This window comes from Odocoileus virginianus, chromosome 15, assembly GCF_023699985.2.
Source record: "Odocoileus virginianus isolate 20LAN1187 ecotype Illinois chromosome 15, Ovbor_1.2, whole genome shotgun sequence".
In the NCBI taxonomy this organism is placed as follows: domain Eukaryota; kingdom Metazoa; phylum Chordata; class Mammalia; order Artiodactyla; family Cervidae; genus Odocoileus; species Odocoileus virginianus.
Window position 1 is genome coordinate 56,106,499 of NC_069688.1, and position 19,605 is coordinate 56,126,103.

General features: G+C 40.0%; 1 long non-coding RNA gene across 1 annotated transcript; it reads left to right on the plus strand.

The window, feature by feature from the left end:
* Positions 1-4,127: 4,127 nt before the first annotated feature.
* LOC110141802 (uncharacterized) lies at positions 4,128-18,853 on the plus strand. The gene is made up of 2 exons (XR_011491368.1): positions 4,128-4,303; positions 18,235-18,853. It is a non-coding gene; the product is annotated as an uncharacterized lncRNA (long non-coding RNA).
* The last annotated feature ends 752 nt before the right edge of the window (positions 18,854-19,605 follow it).

The following is a 19,605-nucleotide window of genomic DNA, read 5'->3' on the forward strand; positions in this document are numbered from 1 at the left end:
AGAGCCAGGGAAGCTATCCAGGATGGACATGAAAAATTGGGAGTCATCTGAAGGGAGGTGAGAGCTGACTCCGTGAGAATATTTCCTGCTAGAGAAATAACCGTCCACACTGAGACCCAGGAATAATAGAACTTGCATTTAAGAGAGATTACTAGAAGCTCTTTGTGTTTCTATTGTCATTGGATACCCCTGGTCTATCCACGAAGTATCAAGAGGTTAAGTACCTTTTTTGGATTTGTTGGTAATAATGTTAAACCAAACACCAATCCTGAAATTTTGTATACTGTCCTTCGCTCATGAGTTTACAATGATTATTGAAAGTAGTATTTTCTTTAATTTTTTAGGTTAAAAAAATTAAACTCAGGTTTGGCAGTTCAAACAAATTTCCTAATCACACAGGCTAAGGACAGACTCATTCGAAAAGCTAGAGCAGTCTCCCAGTAAGGCCAGTAAAAGGCTACCAGTTTCTCACCATGACTTCAGAAACACATGCACAATGTCTAATGTGTTATTAACTATTCAAAATGTACTCTGGTTCCTGCTGTTTCACAGAACAAGTACGGCAGCCTGCATTGTTCTGCAAAACACCTTTCAAAACTGACTCCCAGTTTCGCCTTACCTGCTGACATTTAAAAATAACTGAGCAGTTTACTTTGTTTTCATTTCTTGGAGCAAACAAAAGTAAAAAAGATAGTGTTAGCATTTGGGTCCTGGAGCCACAGTTGGAGATGCATTTTTTTCCCCTTCTCTTTCCTTCTTGCTGTTTTTTGTTTTTTTTTTTTTTAATGAAAGGTTGTTATTTTTGTTGATTGGCCAATTAGACGAGCTGGTAGCTGCTACCTACTTCTAAGATTTGATTCTATTATAAAGCCTCAGAGGCTAATGCTGCTTCAGTCTTGCCCTAAAAAGACATAAAAGGATACACTTGCCGTTAAGTCTCCCGGCAGATGAAGGAGCATAAACCATTGATCACAATGCGAAATGCTGAAAACTGAAAAGGAATCCAATTTATTTTAAATAAAACTACTCTGTTCTCCAGTGACAGATTCCAGAATCAGACAACAGAAAGGAACTGACAGCAGATGTTTTAGAGCCAAGACACAGAGAGGCTGAGTAATAGAATAGAAAAGAAATTGCTTTGAACTTCACCCCTGCTTTAAATACTTCAAATCAATAGGGTCACAGAGCTCTTTAATAGAGTGATGAGGTCTCGCCCTAGCAGATCTGCACAGTGACAAGCTGATGTGCGTCCTAGCAGCAGGGTCATAAAAATGGCAGGCTTCTCCCTGAAAGGGGGCTTTGTGTGAGCAGGGTCCATTGGACTGACTCCCCCGTATGGCCACTCCTGAGAGCCAGGCCCTAATAGTCTCCATCTAAATGGGACTGACCTCATGAATTACCTCAGGAAACTTAATCTATAAACTGGCTTCTTCTTATGCAGACTGATGAATTCTTGTTTATTCCTAAATGGCTGTCACAAGACCTATTCATCAAACTCTTAAGGGTGGGGGGTGGTGGGGGGAGAAGGAGACTTGGAGAATCAAGCCTCAAGTGCGGCACCGTTAAATAATCATTAGGCTTCACGGCTGGTCTTGAGACCCACTCCAAATCCACAAAGCGGGTTTCTTTTTTATTTTTTAAACTATTCATCAGAAGTGCATTGAGATGAGATTCTGACCTGATTTTTTAAAAAAAGAGTGCTTTTTGTCACTATCAGTTTCATGGCTGTGTTCTTTCTCTTTCGAGAGTTTTTTTTTTTTCAACAAAAGTAAAAGAAAATAAAGGCAGATGGCCAACTCTTTTCAATATCCGTTTGCTTTATTTGAGCAGTTTAATGTAGTGAAACAGAGTGAAATGTTGCTGCTTGCTAAATGGTAAACAACACCATTACCCAGAATTCTGCTGTAGATTGGTACAAAACAGGGTGCTGGTGATTAATTAAACTGTTGTTGTAATTGTAATGCATGATACATAATAGATAGTGTGCCGTGTATTTTAAAAGCAGCAAATTAGCAAATAATAACTTTTCTACATAGCACATCTCCATTGCTTGCTGCTAATGCATAAATAATCAAAAATAAAAGGCTATTATGCAACTACCTAATAAAATGAATGTTTCTGATGTTCACCAATCTGTAAACATGTGCTAGTGAAGCTGCATACCATGGCTGCTGTAGGTCAGGTGCCCCTGGAGGCAAGAGGAAGAAATTTCTCCCCAGTAGGCTTTCCATTGTCTACTGAGTTATATATAATCTCCCCTATTCTCTTAATAGTCACACATGGAGTGGTCTACTTTACATGTATTATACTTTTGTAGAATACCAGCCTGGGTTATAGAAATGGATATGTAGATACTTTTTATAGAGGAAATATAAAATGATAAAGAGTCATTTTCTGATGCCATGTTCATGTCTTGCCTGCTTTTTCACTGTGACAATTTAAAAAAAAAAGATGGAATGTAAAGGTGATCATGTATCCTCCCCAATTCTTTTTACCTGATGTTCTCTAACATTTGGTAGGCAAACAAAACGACTCAGAAGAAGCTAATGCAGGCAGAGTGCACGCTGGTCATGCCTTTGGGATGACTGCGGTGAAAATGCAGAGATGGAAAGAGAGGGCTCAGGTGATTTCCATGAACAGGAGACACTTTCATCACGATATCTTTTTTCCTTTCCCTTATCTTCTTTGCACTGAGTAATAAACCTTGGATATTTTTACTTAAATAGCTTTATTGAGGTATAATTTACATACTATAAAATTCATCTATTTTAACAGCACAACTCAGTGATCTTTAATAAATTTACAGAGTTGTGCAACAATCATCACAGTTCAATTTTAGAGCATTTCTGTCACTGTCAAAAGATTCCTTGTCCTCTGTTCCACCCTAGAATTTAGGCAACCAGTAAGCTTTTTTAATATCTTTATAGATATAAACATTTGCCTTTTCTGGAACTTTCACATAATTAAAATCATACAAGAATCTATCTTTATGTCTGGTGTCTTTTACTTTGCACAATATTTTTGATGTTTACCCGTGTTGTAGCTTATATCAGTATGTTCATACCTCTTATGGCTGTATAATATTCCATCAAATAGACACACTGCATTATGCTTATCTGTTTCCCAACTGGTGAACCTTTGGATGTGTTCTCATTTCTCTTGGGGAGATTATTCGAAGTGGAATTGTGGAGCCATATGGTAGATTGATTCAACCTGAACTTTTGAAATGATCTCTCTCCGTTTGCAAAATGAAACTGAATTCCGGGACAAGAGCAGTTAGCACTTTGCAGCCGGGTGGGACTGGGAGACACTTGGTCTGCTGGTGCATCCGCGGTTTCCATCCACGTGACCTTAGGCAAAGTCATACTGCTCACTTTCCCTGAAAGATTGCTTCCCTCCCTTGAGTTCCCAAAGACAGTGGAGCACGGTCAACGCAGACTCGGTCAGCATGGCCGTCTGGCTGCCGTGATCAGCAGCTCAGAGGGACAGATAAGATTTTGGCACGCCGTTATCAGCATGCAGATGCTGATCAGGGCAGCACCCGATGCCTGGAGGTGGGTGGTGGGGGTTGAAGTAGGAGTTGATGAGTCTCGCCTTCTTGGTTGAGTGCTGTTCCACGAGAAGAGAGTGAGTGAACCACTTTATGTGTTGTTCTTTGAGTGGGCTTTTCCCTTTCAATCACATAAACATACTCCAGGAGATAAGGTGTCTGGGGCTCACGTATCCCACTTTGGCTCAACTATTGACTACCGGTGATGGCCAAGGCCCCTGCCGATTCCGCTGCTAGGGACTCAGTGAATACAGGCCACCTCTGTGCTCTCTACTTCCAGCCTGTGGCTTGGAGTCCTGATAAAGCACACTCTGTCTCACTTGCCCTCTCTGAAAATAAAAACAAATGATGACGTCTCTAAGTGTAGTCTAGTAAAACTCTGATCAATGCTATAAAGCAAAATGTAGTTGATTGCTGCCTGGCACTTAAGCAATGCATTTCGGCACTCACCATTCTCCTTTAACAGTCCAGGTAGCGTTTAGTCAATAAGGACTCTGAGCGTGTGTGTGTGTGTTTGTGTGTGTATTTTTCCTTTTTTGCCAGACACAAAATTCTGCTTTCTGCCCTACAGGGGGATTCAGTGGAGCTCAAAGAATTTGCCAAGTGAAACAAGGACATCCTAGGAGCCGAAATTGGTGTAAATCCCACAGCATGAGCTGCCCAAACTTCTGTGGGATTCAGAAGTTTCATGGAGCATAGACAACTTCCTGGTGGGAGATGAGAACATTGTGTACAAATAACTGTCTGCACAGGGTGTGTGCCACGCACAGGTTCTGCTCATTTCTTTCTTCTCTGAGACAGCAGGATTTTTTAAATTGCATAAGGGCAGGCTTCTGTTTCAACTTACCTAAGATTGTGCATGCTGGGGAGCTGGGATGTGGCAGAGAGTGTCCCATGGGGAACACACGCATACACAATGGTGCAATCTGACAAGGGAAGGGGTACTGAGTCACAGCGATGCCAGGTTTGTAGCACACTCCTTTCACGTGTCTTCCTACTGTAGCCTTGGCAATATAGCCAAGGACTGGAATGTACTTGGGATGAAAGTTGTGCCCAAAAGCTTAATTAGTTTTATTCTTTTGGTTGCCAGGATCTGAGACTCACATATGTTACTCTAAGTAAAAGGAGACTTATTTTAAGGATAAGCGTGATGAAGAATGAGAAGGGAAGGACCACCCAGAGCCTAGCAGAAAAATAAATGAAAAGTGAAAGTGAAGTCGCTTCAGCTGTGTCTGACTCTTTGCTACCCCATGGACTGTAGCCAGCCAGGCTCCTCCGTCCATGGGATTTTCCAGGCAAGAATACTGCAGTGTGTTGCCATTTCCTTCCCCACGGGATCTTCCCGACTCAGGAAAAATAAGAACTCGTTATTTGCATCCAGTCTCGTCAGTGTCCCTGCATGCCCCGCCAAATCTCCACCCCTTGCTGATGGCCAGTTTCTCTATTTTCTGCAGGACTGCATAGGAAAGAGTGTGTCTGATTGGCCGTATGGAAACCATCACCTCTATGGAGGAGAAAGCTTCGCTCCAGGTTACTGTATAGACTACTTGCCAAACTATGGCTGATGCTTACACCACTTTTCATCCTTTATGTTCACTGGAATTTCTGCACAAAGGCTGGACAAACACTACCTCCTTGAATTTGGAAATAAAGCTGTTCTTTAGAGAGAAGGAAGTTAAACAGGGTGAAAAGTGGATTAATCAGCTCAGTATAGAAGTTAAATAAGAGGAATGGATCCTGTTCTTGCATCAAACAAGCAAACAAAGATTGACGTATAGAAAAGAATTTTGATTTGAACTTGTGACAATTAGTTATAAACTAATTCAACACTCATTAACTGAGTTCTTTGTTGTGCAAAACGTGTAGGTCCTGACTATTAAGAAAGGAATAGGGGAGCGTGAGTGGAGTATCTAGTAGTACAAGGAAGTGTTTGTTCATCTACAAATGAAAAGCCTATGGGTCAGAGAATTTGAGACCTGCCCAAAACCAAACAGTTGCAACAACAGACTGGACGTGAATGTGTTTCCATGGCTTCAAAGTCTATGCTATCAAACTGTTTCCAGAGATGTATGTGGCTGGTTTTCCCCACGTAGGAGCTTAAACATGATTGGAAAAATCAAGATAACTTTCAGAAAAGAAGATAGGTCTTCCTCCTGAGAATGTATGTGTCAGAAATGTTTTTAACAGTAATGTGAATTATTACTACATAATTTTGTGTATGTATCTATACACATTTCACTGAATGAGAATTTGCAGTTGTTGTTCAGTTGCTCAGTCATGGCCGACTGTCTGCAACCCCATAGACTGCAGCATGCCAGGCTTCCTTGTCCTTTACTATCTCCTGGAGTTTGCTCAAACTTACCTCCACCGAGGTGATGATGCCATCTGAACATCACCTCCTATGTCATCCTCTTCTCCTCCTGCCCTCAGTCTTTCCCAGCATGAGTCTTTTCCAATGAGCTGGCTCTTCACATCAGGTGACCAAAGTATTGGAGCTTCAGCTTCAGCATCAGTCCTTCCAGTGAATATTCAGGGTTGATTTCCTTTAGGATTGACTGGTTTGATTTCCTTGGTGTCCAAGGGACTCTCAAGAGTCTTCTCCAGCACCATAGTTGGAAAGCATCAATTTTTCAGTGCTCAGCCTTCTTTATGGTCCAACTCTCACAGCCATACATTACTACTGAAAAAACCATATCTTTGACTATATGGACCTTTGTCAGCAAAGTGATGCCTCTGATTTTTTAATACATTATCTAGGTTTGTCATAGCTTATCATCCAAGGAGCAAGCATCTTAACTTCATGGCTGCAGTCACCGTCTGCAGTAATTTTGGAGCCCAAGAAAATAAAGTCTGTTACTCTTTCCATTTTCCCCCCTTCTATATACCTCGCAATTGCACTCATCTCACACACTAGTGAAGTAGTGCTCAAAATTCTCCAAGTCAGGCTTCAACAGTACATGAAATGAAACTTCCAGAAGTTCAGGCTGGGTTTAGAAAAGGCAGAGGAACCAGAGATCAAATTTCCAACATCTGTTGGATCATAGAAAAAGCAAGAGAATTCCAAAAGAACATCTACTTCTGCTTCATTGACTATGCTCAAGCTCTTGACTGGGTGGATCACAACAAACTGTGGAAAATTCTTCAAGAGATGGGGATACCGGCCCGCATGACCTGCCTAGAGAACTCTGTATGCAGGTCAAGAAGCAACAGTTAATACTGGACATGGAACAATGGACTGGTTCCAGACTGGGAAAGGAGTACACCAAGGCTGTATATTGTCACCTTGCTTATTTAACTTATATGCAGAGTACATCATACAAAATGCCAGGCTGGATGTCTCAGAAGCTGGAATCAAGATTGCTGGGAGAAATATCAATAACCTTAGATATGCAGATGACACCAGTCTAATGTCAGAAAGCAAAGAGAAATTAAAGAGTCTCTTGATGAAGTTGAAGGAGAGTGAAAAAGCTAGCTTAAACTCAACATTCAAAAACCTAAGATCGTAGCATCTGGTCCAATCATTTCATGGCAAATAGATGGGGAAACAATGACAAACTTGATTTTCTTGTCTGTCTGAACGACTGAACTGAACTGATGTGCCATGAGGTGATGGGACCAGTTGCCATGATCTTAGTATTTTGAATGTTGAGTTTAAGCTAGCTTTTTCACTTTCCTCCATCAACTTCATCAAGAGACTCTTTAGTTTCTCTTCGCTTTCTGACATTAGACTGGTGTCATCTGCATATCTGAGGTTATCGATGTTTCTCCTGACAATCTTGATTCCAGCTCGTGAGATATCCAGCCTGGAATTTTTCATGGTGTACTCTGCATATAAGTTAAATAAGCAAGGTGACAATATTCAGCCTTGGTATACACCTTTCCCAGTTTTGAACCAGTCTGTTCCATGTCAGTTCTAACTGTTGCTTTTTGACCTGCACACAGATTTCTCAGGAGGCAGAGAGATTCCCATATTCCCATCTCTTGAAGAATTTTCCAGTTTGTTGTGATCCACACAGTCAAAGGTTTTAGGGTAGTCGATGAAGCAGAAGTTCATGTTCTTCTGGAATTCTCTTGCTTTTTCTATGATCCAATGGATGTTGGCAATTTGATCTCTAGTTCTTCTGCCTTTTCTAAATCCAGCTTGTACATCTGGAAGTTCTCAGTTCACATACTATTGAAGCCTAGCTTGAAGGATTTGAAGCATTACCTTGCTAGCATGTGATATGAGCTCAATTGTGTGGTAGTTTGAACATTCTTTGGCCTTCCCTGATAGCTCAGTTGGTAAAGAATCTGCCTGCAATGCAGGATACCCCAGTTTGTTTCCTGGGACGGGAAGATCCCCTGGAGAAGGGAAAGGCTCCCAACTCTAGTTTTCTGGCCTGGAGAATTCCATGGACTCTATAGTCCAGAGGGTCACAAATAGTCAGACACGACTCAGTGACTCTCACTTTGAACATTCTTTTGCATTGCCCATTTTTGGGATTGCAATGAAAACTGCACTTTTCCAGTCCTGTGACCAGTGCTGAGTTTTCCGAATTTGCTGACATGTTGAGTGCAGCACTTTAGCAGCATTACTTTTTAGGATTTTAAATAGCTCAGCTGGAATTCTATCATCTCCACTTTGCTTGTCGCAGTGCTTCCTAAGGCCCACTTAACTTTACACTCCAAGATGTCTGGCTCTAGATGAGAGAGCACATCATTGTGGTTATCCTATCTGGGTCAAGACCTTTTTTGAACAGTTCTTCTGTATATTGTTGCCACTTCTTAAAGTGCTTCTGTTAGGTCCTTACTCTTTCTGTCCTTTATTGTACCCATCTTTGCATGAAATGTTCCCTTGGTATCTCTAATTTTCTTGAAGAGGTTGCTAATCTTTCCCATTCTATTGTTTTTGTCTATTTCTTTGCATTGCTCACTGAAGAATGCTTTCTTATCTCTCCTTGCCATTCTTTGGAACTCTGCATTCAGATGCATCTGTCATTCATTTTCTCCTTTCCCTTTTGCTTCTCTTCCTTTCTCAGCTATTTGTAAGGTCTCCTCAGACAACCATTTTGCCTTGTTGCCTTTCTTTCTCTTTGGGGTGGTATTAGTCATCATCTCCTGTACAGTGTTATAAACCTCCATCCATAGTTCTTCAGGTACTCTGTCTGTTAGATCTAATCCCTTGAATCTGTTTGTCACTTCCAGTCTATAATCGTAAGGGATTTGATTTAGGTCATACATGAATTGTCCAGTGGTTTTCCCTACTTTCTTCAATTTAAGCCTGAATTTTGCAATAAGAAGTTCATGATCCAAGCCACAGTCAGCTCCCAGTCTTGTTTTTGCTGACAGTATAGAGTTTCAAAGAATATAGTCAATCTGATTTCAGTATTGACCATCTGATGATGCCCATGTGTAGAGGCATCCTTTGTGTTGTTGGAAGAGGGTATTTCCTATGACCAGTGTTTTCTCTTGGCAAAACTCTGTTATCCTTTACCCTACTTCATTTTGTATTCCAAGGCCAAACCTGCCTGTTACTCCAGTATCTCTTGGCTTCCTACTTTTTCATCCTAGCTCCCTAGGATGAAAAGGACATCTTTTGTTGGTGTTACTTGTAGAGGTCTTGTAAGTTTTCATAGAACTGTTCAACTTCAGCTGCTTTGGCATTAATGGTTGGGGCATAGACTTGGATTACTATAATGTTGAATGCTTTAGGAGCATATGATGCCTAAATCTTCAGTATACAATGTATGGGTCATTTGTTTATGATGTAGTTACTAGATGTACTTTTTATTGATGAATTCACTTGATTGGTAGAACTGTAGATGGGCTAGATGCTCTGGCCCAGGTGTCCTCAGCTCTTGAGTGGCTTCCATCTAAGCTGCATTGCTTTTAAGTCCACAAAGCTTGGAGGACTTACACATTTATTTGAGTCACTTCATTTAACAGTGATTGCTGATGTTTTTTATACCATTTGGACAAGAACGAAATTCTAATGGCATTCCTTGTTAACTAATGAAACAATTTCTAAATGACAAAATAACTCACACTCGACACTAAAATGACTTTTTAGTTTTTTGTTTCATCTTAAGTTCAAAAGTGAAAGCTAAATTTAATTTTTCTGAGGTAGTTCAAAGCACTGGTGTTTAGATTTGGGTAACTTGTAAAAAATAAACCAAAATAACTCTCAATTTTAAAAAAAATATTTAAAAAATTCTATAAACAGTGGATATGAACTCTCAGCAGTGTGAATAGCTTCTCTGTATCCCCTGATGAGTTTCACCCGAGTGCCAGAAGGAACTTCTGACTCCTCACATCTCTGAGCTCTGAAGTCTGTTTGCTCTCCGCATCCTGGCAGCAGGGCTCATCTTGGTTTTGTTCTGTTTGAGAGTTCCCTCCTCACAGGAGATGTGATGACCTGGCTTTCCTCTTTACCAAGTAAATATCTCAGGAAAGATTTAGAGCTGTTCTTTCCAGCTGTTGGTCGATCTGTTTTAGGATGATCTTCTTCCCCAGGGGAAAGGCGTAATCTGATCATCTTTTCTCCTCCATTTGGTGCTGATCAAGGTGCCTCTGTCTGGGAGAACAGTGGAAAGAATTTGGTGCTTTCTTCACATGTGTGCATAATCAGTGAACTAATAATTATAAATTTTCACAGCAAGAAATAAAATTTGTTTTCTTACCTAGAAGACACTGTCTTATGTGTGAGGGGCATGTTTCAAACATATTTGTGCAAAACTCTCAGCATAATAGTCTTCTTCTCTAGTTATAGTCAGAGTGTGAGATTCTCCCAAATTTATGCTTAACATGTTACTAAAAACTGGTAACACACATGCTTCTTTATTTATTTATTTTTTAATTTTTGGAATAGGTTGATCTCAAGTCCCATTCTGTCTCCCAGAACTTTGTGCACCAAACAAGGCTAATTATATTAATTTATTTTATAGCATTTTATTGGGTTGATATTAATGTTACTTTGATTTAAAAATCTGTAAAACACACTCAATTTGAATCACTTGATCTCCAAAACTCTGAAAGGTAGAATGAAAGCCAAAATGAGCAAGGAATAAAAATAGCCCACTTTCTTAGATACCAGATTTTTCCTCTTAACTATCAGCTGATGATAATTTCTTGTATTCATCTTGTTAATGTAACATCTCCATCCCTAACAATTGAATTAATAAAAAATTCTTCACTAATGAAAAATTCTATAAGCATGGTTTCTATATGTCTTTTACTGAAACACCATCATTTTGATTGCATTTATAACACATTATCATTTGAAAGAATTAGGATGAAAGTTTCTGAGTTAAAATCCATTGGACAGTGAGTGTTGAAGCTGAGATGAAAATTCAGGTCTCTCTTCCGAGTTTAATTCTCTTCTTTCCTGAAAGTCAATATTATTGAAAAATAGCATAGAGGCAGGAAGTATTTTAACAGTTTCTGGCTCAGTCTCAGCCAAGAACCCAGTGTATGAGGGAAGTTATATATTCCAAATGGTCTAAGGACTTATCAAGGGAGTAACAGCTTGTGTTCTCATTTCGTGTGTGCACACTCATCATTTTTGGTCAAAGTTGTAATCCCAGCATGATTTCCCCTGGACACTCAGGTTCATCTCTCTTTGCTCCCAAATAGCCAGTGTTCAAACACCAAGTAATAAGAATAAGCTAAATACAGCTAGGAAAGATTTCCTGTGAAGAAATGTAAAAACCTTGTACCATAGAAATCCTTGTCCAAAGGTTTGGCTTATACGACAAGGCTGATCATTCTTTTATTGATTTCTGCTCCCTTGGAAAAAATCTATCTCCTGAGGCATTAATTTTCCCCACTCACAATAATTCATGTATAAGTAAAGTTTTTTAGGAGGAAACTGGCTAAGAGGACCACTCCTTTAAAGTTCTGTCCAGCTTTCATGATGGAGTCTATCTGGTTCCAGGGCATACAAGTGTAGACTGACAGAGCCTAGTAGGGACACACTCACCTCTTACCAACACAGCCCCATAAATCTGTTATCCCCTGTATTTGAGCAAAAGTAAGATTAATGAAGATGAACAAAAATAGGGGCTTCCACATGATGAATTTTGACCTGTTGTACAATGAAAAAAATCATAGTACAGCAGGGTAAAACTTTGAAATGTTAGCTAGTGTATATTTTCATTGCTTACCAGGACACCTTGGCTTCTGAGATTCAGAATCTTAAGTCTAATGCAAAGAAAAAGGATTTGTATATTTAAGTATTATTTTGGGTGAATAGCTCATGGGGAAAAGCAAGGCACACTTCCCCCGGCCCCACAATTTCAAGACTTGAAACCAGTTATCCCAGATTGGGGAAGGAGGAGAATATAAAGGTGAAACAGAAAGTAAAGAGATAACATGCATGCTTGAGAAAGACTTCTCACCCTGATTTCTCCATGTTTTGAAAACAGCATTTGGGAAAACTAGATATTTCAGTTGCAAGAGGGAAGATTGAATGGTGAGTGAAACTGAAAACTTACTTTTATGTAGCACAGAAAGCCTTGAGAATTTTATAATCTAATGTGAAATTTTCATATTTATATATGACATATAAGCTCAAGTCATATATGTGTCATATATAGATATGTATATACATGTCTTATTCATATATAAATATGACTCATTTCTGACTCTTTGCAGCCCTATCGACTGTAGCCCACCAGCTTCCTCTGCCCATGGAATTTTTCAGGCAAGAATACTGGGATGGAGTGCTCATATCTCTTGCATCTCCTGGATTGGCAGGAGAATTCTTTACCACTAGTGTTACTTGAATAGCCCCATATATATATATTTATATATGACATATATATACATATACATATATATGTAGATATGTAGATTAGGATGGAGAATGCAGTATTTGGAAAGAATGCTTTTAAGTGTATTAATCTCATATGACTCTCTTTTCCTTCCTGGACCAGTGATTAATTATGCTACCACAGACTAGTTACTAAATATTTGTTGGTTTTTTCCTATTTATTCTTTAGGGTTTCCCTGGTGGCTCAGATGGTAAAGAATCTGCTTGCCATGCAGGAGATTCAGGTTTGATCCCTGGATCAGGAAGATCCCCTGGAGGAGGGAATGGTTACACATTATTCTTGCCTAGAGAATTTCATGGACAAAGGAGGCTGGTGAGCTACAGTCCTTGGGGTGACCTCAAACTAACCAAAAAGTAGGAAATCCTGTCAGTTGGAGTTTTGGGGTGTCAGCAGTATTTGGCTAACTTGAAAAGAGAAAAAGGGCTTCCCTGATAGCTCAGTTGGTAAAGAATCTGCCTGCAATGCAGGAGACTCTGGTGCAATTCCTGGGTTGGGAAGATCCCCTGGAGAAGGGACAGGCTACCCACTCTAGTATTCTTGGGTTTCCCTTGTGGCTCAGCTGGTAAAGGATCTGCCTGCAATGAGGGAGACCTGGGTTCGATCCCTGGGTCAGGAAGATCCCCTGGAGAAGGGAAAGGCTACCCACTCCAGTATTCTGGCCTGGAGAATTCCATGGACTACAGTCCATGGGGTGGCAAAGAGTCAGACACGACTGAGCGACATTCACTTTCACTTTCAAAAAGAAAAAAACAATTTATTGCAAGATTATGGGAAAATTTCAGTATCAAAAAAGGCTGAAAACCAGGCAGAGAAAGGACAGGAGCCAGGCAGCTTCAAGGGACTCAGAATCACCACAGTAGGTATCATGACAGTCTTCGCCAGGTACTGTGGTAGGAATGAATCCCATCCAAACATATTCATTCGCTGCCCTGAGTTATATTTTAGGGAGAGAACTCTGGTCCAGTGCTTGCCACTTGGATGAAGGGAGGATGGGGGTTCCTTGACTGATGCGGACTCTTTACCAGCTGAGCCACCAGGAAGGCCTGATAGCACCGCCCAGCTGTACCCGATGACACAGAGGGCAAGCCCTTAGCAGGAAATCAGAGTCCCGAGAGCCCAAAGGAGGAGCAATTGGCTTAACAGTGCCAACTACAAACACAGCTTCCTTGCCAGTTGTATGCCATTTTGACATTTGTGAATGTCACAGCAGAGGTAGCCCTAATATCGATGCAAAAGTCCCACTTATTTCCTTCTGTGTTTTCTGACTTACAGTTTCCATTTGCACAAAGATGTCAGAATTGCTCTCAAGTGCCAAATGCCTTTTAGAAGAAAGAACAACTTAACAGATCCTGAGATGCTAAGACTGGGTCTGAGCCAGAGATGCTAAGTGCTGAACATTAACATTTGGCCAGTGACCATGAGGTCTACTATATGCACTCATATATCTCTACTTAAAAGAGAGTGTCCTTCCCAATCAACTTGAAAAACAACCCCAATGCACTCATTATTTAATGTGCTTTTGTAAATATCTTCTCCTGAGCGAACATTTTTCTGCTGTAAAAGAAACTGCTACCTCTTCATTCAATCACTGAGATCAACACTAGGAACCTAAGTATTTGGAACTTCTTAGTCCTTACAATGCATAACTAAATTAACCTTAAATCTAAAGTAAATAATGCATTTTATTTATTAAAATAGGTGACCACCTGCATTCACAGTCAAAGGATGAGTGACAGACATTTTTCATTGCAATCTAAAATTTTCAGTTTGTAGCATGACATTCTGACTTTAATGCTGAGCATTCTACTGGACTTTCTGCACCAATATACTTTTTTTTCTTCACGTGAACTAAAGAATTGTCAACTGCTTTCTCTATAAATTCATTAATCACTCATTTATTTGTACTTATTAGAAATCAACTATTATAGAACACTCAAAACTCAGAGACCAATTCATTTTAAAAATCAATTATACATTTTGTATAATGTATCAATTAGCCTAACTGATTCTGGTCTTTTGAAAACTATTTGTAATTTACAAATATGTCACATTAAGTTAACAGAAATGATGTCAATAATTCAGCAATCTGCATTTTTATACATATAATTTCTGTGATAGCACTGGATATAAATATTGAATATGGGGCTAGGGAGAATTCTGCAACTCATCACTTTCTACTTACTGTACTGAGAAGAATAGCTAGGTTGGGTGGTAGCACCTGCTATGAACTTATTCCTTCATGTAACTTAATCTGGAGGCACAACATTGGAACAAGTATGACCTACAGACATAAAGGAAGAGACAATGGCACCCCACTCCAGTGCTCTTGCCTGGAAAATCCCATGGACGGAGGAGCCTGGTGGGCTGCAGTCCATGGGGTCGCTAAGAGTTGGACACAACTGAGCGACTAAACTTTCACTTTTCACCTTTCACTTTCTTGCATTGGAGAAGGAAATGGCAACCCACCCCAGTGTTCTTGCCTGGAGAATCCCAGGGACGGGGGAGCCTGGCGGGCTCCCATCTATGGGGTCGCACAGAGTCAGACACGACTGATGCGACTTAGCAGCAGCAGCACAGACGTACAGACACACACTCAAATGCATGTGTAACACAGAGATATTCACAGACACACAGAGAGCATAAAAGAGGCCAAAGGAGTCCACTCCTGATTATCGATAAGTCTAAGTTAGTAAAATTCAGAAGCAGTTTTCTGTTTGAGTTTCATCCAAGTCCTTCCTTCCACATGATAGTCTTCATTGCACCTAGCCTCGTTCATTCATAGTAGTTGTTCAGTTGTGTTTTACTTTAATAAAAATGTTAATTAAAAATTCTACATAGTTCAATAACATCATTTTATAGCAGCTTCTACTGTGTCTAATATTTGTACTTTAAAAGAAACAGGAAAAGATATTTTGTGTTGGTATTTTTCCTTATTCTATCCAATGGAGATATTAATGAGAAATTAATAACTTCAAAGCAGGTGCTGGAGTAGAATAGCAAGAGCTCAAACTCATCTACAAGTTGGGTCATCACGTGCTGGACGCTGGAGAATAAGTACTGATTCCTTATTTAATGCTCAAGAGTCCTTCAATGTTCTATGCTGTTTTTTTCTCCCTCTAAAAGAAATGTAAAGTGAAGTGTAAGCTACAGCCAATTTGTAGGCAAAAATAATATCAAAATTATTCAGTTTATGATAAAAAACACATGTATGTAAAAATAAATTTCATGCTCAGAATCCATGACATTCCTGGTATTGTGCTAAATTATTCTTGTGAAATTCCTGGAATGCTGAATATTTTAACTATTTTAGGTCAAAAGCTACTGTGAGACACATGGGCCTTGGCACTAATTATTCCACCTCTTTGATTTGTCTTTGAATTTTCAGGGCTACAAAGTATTTCAAGAAAACATTTTAGTAAGTTTTTGGTATTGAGAAAATTTGGATATTAACAAAGTAAAATAATGCTCAAAATTCTCCAAGCCAGGCTTCAAAAATACATGAACCATGAACTTCCAGATGTTCAAGCTGGTTTTAGAAAAGGCAGAGGAACAAGAGATCAAATTGCCAACATCTGATGGATCACTGAAAAAGCAAGAGTTCCAGAAAAAACATCTATTTCTGCTTTATTGACTATGCCAAAGCCTTTGACTGTGTGGATCACAATAAACTGTGGAAAATTCTGAAAGAGATGGGAATACCAGACCACCTGACCTGCCTCTTAAGAAACCTGTATGCAGGTCAGGAAGCAACAGTTAGAACTGGACATGGAACAATAGACTGGTTCCAAATAGGAAAAGGAGTACGTCAAGGCTGTATATTGTTACCTTGCTTATTTAACTTGTATGCAGAGTACATCATGAGAAATGCTGGGCTGGAAGAAGCACAAGCTGGAATCAAGATTGCTGGTAGAAATATCAATAACCTCAGATATGCAGATGACACCACCCTTATGGCAGAAAGTGAAGAAGAACTAAAGAGCCTCTTGATGAAAGTGAGAGGAGAGTGAAAAAGTTGGCTTAAAGCTCAACATTCAGAAAACTAAGATCATGGCATCTGGTCCCATCACTTCATGGGAAATAGATGGGGACACAGGGGAAACAGTGTTAGACTTTATTTTTCTGGGCTCCAAAATCACTGCAGATGGTGATTGCAGTCATGAAATGAAAAGACGCTTACTCCTTGGAAGGAAAGTTATGACCAACCTAGACAGCATATTGAAAAGCAGAGACATCACTTTGTCAACAAAGGTCCATCTAGTCAAGGTTATGGTTTTTCCAGTGGTCATGTATGGATGTGAGAGTTGGACTCTAAAGAAAGCTGAGCACTGAAGAATTGATGCTTTTGAACTGTGGTGTTGTAGAAGACTCTTGAGAGCCCCTTGGACTGCAAGGAGATGCAACCAGTCCATCCTAAAGGAGATCAGTCCTGGGTGTTCATTGGAAGGACTGATGTTGAAGCTGAAGCTCCAATACTTTGGCCACCTGATGGGAGGAGCTGACTCATTTGAAAAGACCCTGATGCTGAGAAAGATTGAGGGCAGGAGGAGAAGGGGACAACAGAGGATGAGATGGTTGGATGGCATCACTGACTCAATGGACATGGGTCTGGATGGACTCTGGGAGTTGGTGATGGACAGGGAGGCCTGGCATACTGCAGTTCATGGGGTCATAAAGAGTCGGACATGACTGAGCAACTGAACTGAACTGAACCCCAGCACACTATTATTTTTCCAAAGTAAAAACTTAGACGGTTTCAAAATATGTCATTTCATCAACCCTATAACCTAGACAGCAGCATAACTTCTCTTTAAAACAGTAAGATTGTGAGAGGACAAAAAAAATCTTAGAAGCAAGTGTTTATAGTCACATACATGTATTTTTAGAAACATTGTCATGCATCACAAACAATTGAAATCCTTTACTGAAATTCAGTTGAACATTATTTTTCTACTTAAGTGGGTATTTATAGTCTGAGTTTTAAGGTTTTTTTTTTTTTCAGTTTGATAGTTACGTCTTGTTATTTTTCTTCTAAAATGGATAACCAATGGAAATAATAGTGATTTAACATTTCCCTTTGATACCAGAGATATGACTGAGTTATCAAATCCTAAAGAGATTTGCCTCATGTTTTAAATATTCCTTCTAGAACCTAGTTGAAAAAGACCCTGATGCTGGGAAAGCTAGAAGGCAGGAGGAGAAGGGGACGACAGAGGATGAGATGGTTGGATGGCATCACCGACTCAACAGACATGAGTTTGAGTAAACTCTGGGAGTTGGTGATGGACAGGGAGGCCTGATGTGCTGCAGTCCATGGGGTCGCGACGAGTCAGACATGGCTGAGCAACTGAACTGAACTGAGAACCTAGTTTCATAAGATGAAAATTACTTCATTTTCAATGGGGTTCATTTAGAAGGATAACATATAAGGAAGTTCAGAGGACTGACATTTTGATTGGGAACATAACCTTTCATAAGCTCTTTAGATTGACATAATGGAGAATTTCGGGATGAAATCATGCTTTTTGCGATGCTGTCCTAAGCCGCTCCGGTTGTGTCTCACTCTTTGTGACTTTGTTGACAGCAGCCCACCAGGCTCCTCCATCTATGATGATTCTTTAGGCAAGAATACTGAGGTGGGTTGCCATGCCCTCTCGTATCAAGTAATACTTTCTTAATTCCTAAAGGTGAAGAAAGCAATTTACTTTTAAAAAAGTGAATTTACTCTTAAAAAAGTAATTTACTCTTAAACTTTAAGTAGAAAGATATTTTCTGATGAATTAAGAAATATGGATTGCCTTCTATGATTCTTTGTCCCTCTGAAATATTTCTATAATATGAATATTTAGACTAATCAGAATCTCTCTCTCATTCTAGGAGGAACTTGGCACTATGACTCCCAGAGGTGGATCACAACGTCGAACCCAATGTGTCGAAAGCTGAGAGAGTTGAGGAGGATTGCTGAGAAGAGAAGGAGGCGGAGGGCGATGAGAGGGAGGAAAGGAAAGCAAGTCCAAGTTCTTGACCTGCAGGAACTGCAGCCCCTGGAAACTGTGCGATGCATCCAAGCTCCCCACATCCTACCAGTGTGTGTAGGTGCCTGGGTACTGACTACAATCTGCTGAGACTGGGTCAGGGACCAGATTTGTTTCCTAAGTTCATGCTTTAGTAAGCCGCAACTTTCTAAATGTGATTACCTGAATTATCACAAGCAGAGTTTCAACGGAACCACAAATCTGTAGACACATCTGTCCATGACAACGAACAGCCATTTTTAGAGGAATGGAATTTAGCGTGGTGACCTCTGAAGTCCTTTAGCTGTTCAAAGGCCCTGTGGTTTTCTGTCAGAGACCAGACAGATGGGACTGCTGAGAGAATATAGATGGTTCCCAGTATCTTGAGTGGACACATTTCACACATTGTAACCACGGCCCAGTGTTTGGTGTTTGTCCTGCAGAACCCATAAAACTAATAAAACTAGCTATTGCATGTGGAAGGGATTGAAATTGTACAAGTTGTTTTTTGTGTGTGTGTAATCCCATGGACAGAGGAAGCTGGCAGGCTAGAGTCCATGGGATCACAAGAATCGGACACGATTTAGTGACTAAATCAAGATCAATCAAGGTAGAAAAAATAAAAAGAACCGAACAATATGATTTAGTTAAATTTTTTCCCTGTATTTTGAATGAATATGATTCAGACTTAAAAACACTAACTCTTTTAAGTGAAAAGAAAGTGAAAGTTTAGTCGCTCAGTTGTGTCCAACTCTTTGAGACCCCATGGACTGTAGCTCACCAGGCTCCTCTGCCCTTGGGATTCTCCAGGCGAGAATACTGAAATGGGTTGCCATTTCCTTCTCCAGGGGATCTTCTGGACCTGGGGTTTGAACCCAGGTCTCCCGCATTATAGGCAGATGCTTTACTGTCCGAGCTACCAGGGAAGCTGGTCAAATTTACTTGATAGCAGTTCTGGTTTTCAAAAGAATGACAGAAATGTTCCTTTTCTTCCTCCCTTCCTGGATTATGCTTCAGATCTATATTTTCTCAGTACCTCAAAAGATGGGGCAAATGTGCACAGGCCTTAAGGTTGTCAGAGTTAGCAAATAAAACCATAGACTGTCCAGTCAAATTTGTGTTTTATATTTTAAGATGATCCATGCTATATCTGAAATACACTAAAATCTTTTGTTGTTTATCTGAAATTCACATTTAACTCAGCGTTCTGTGTTTTGTCTGTCAACTCTGCCTG